Here is a 1,221-nt window from a genome sequence, read left to right as displayed (position 1 = left end):
GAAGTACATAGTTTTGCACTACTAGTACTACTTGCCAACTAAATGCTAGTTGGCCTGAATTTGCTGCCGTTGATCCAGCATTACATCGAACCAAAAAAATTGCAACTGACCCATGGAGACTAAAAAAAAAGTCACCCTCTTTCTGATCGTATCATAAAATAACATGTTAACTAGGCACCACAAGAGTAGCTCATTGACTGTAGTTAGTGGCACCAATATCTGCTCTTTTTTTTTTATTAATAAAACACTATATCGTAAATATATATATATATAGTCAGCGACTCTTGGACCAATATTGTGACTGCCGCCTTCAGCGGATCCAGTCCACTCCCTTATAATTGCATTTTAGTACAAAATGCACAATGACCAAACTTTTACAGTATTAATTTTCCGAAAATATTTGTAATTACCCGAAATAGATGTTTACAAATATTAAATAACAAAGTTATGGAAAGTAAAATAGAATTTAAAAGTATCACTCTCTGCTTAAATTAATATTCATGAATGAAATGTAATATCGACTTTAAACTCTGGGAGAATAAGAATTTTAAAAAATAAAACAAATTTTCAATACACTATGAGTGCATAGGTTTTAATAAAATAGAATATGAAAATATATTTTTGTATTAGTTCAATGATATTTACATAATTTTAATTTAAAAATGCATCAAGTTTTGTCTTGACCCAGATATAGTTGGAGTACATCATTCATTCAGGATTTACACATCTGCAATTACTACTACCCTGCTTGGAGACCATTTGTTCTTTCTGAAATTTCTTCTGTAGCAAAGAACCACAACGTGATTTATTCTAGATAATAATTATAAAAATAAGTTATGAAACACCAGAAATGTAAATATAATGAAATTTCCTCGTAGTTGCAAGAAACATTGAACCCGGACTGACCTTGTGCATTTGATTAACGACGAAGCTCATTACTGATCAAATATTGATACTTAATATTAGAATCGATTCATAGAAGAGCTTTTGATTGGATTTTAACCACTGACTGTGACTTTCAAAAATTTGGAATGGATCATTACACTATTCTGTCAACGAGTCACATTTACGAAATTCGAAAGAAACGATCGTTGATCTAAGTAAAGGTCGATGCGATTATTGAGACATAAGTAATAAGAAACCATTAGAGTGCTTCCGTAATCCAAAAGATGTAACAGCACATATATATTAATTTATGTTACTTTATTTATTTCTTGTCCA

This window comes from Halyomorpha halys, unplaced genomic scaffold (genome assembly GCF_000696795.3).
Source record: "Halyomorpha halys isolate HHAL.00 unplaced genomic scaffold, Hhal_1.1 Scaffold300.1, whole genome shotgun sequence".
Lineage (NCBI taxonomy): Eukaryota > Metazoa > Arthropoda > Insecta > Hemiptera > Pentatomidae > Halyomorpha > Halyomorpha halys.
The sequence above is the reverse complement of the archived record's forward strand: the minus strand, read 5'-3'. Positions refer to the sequence as shown.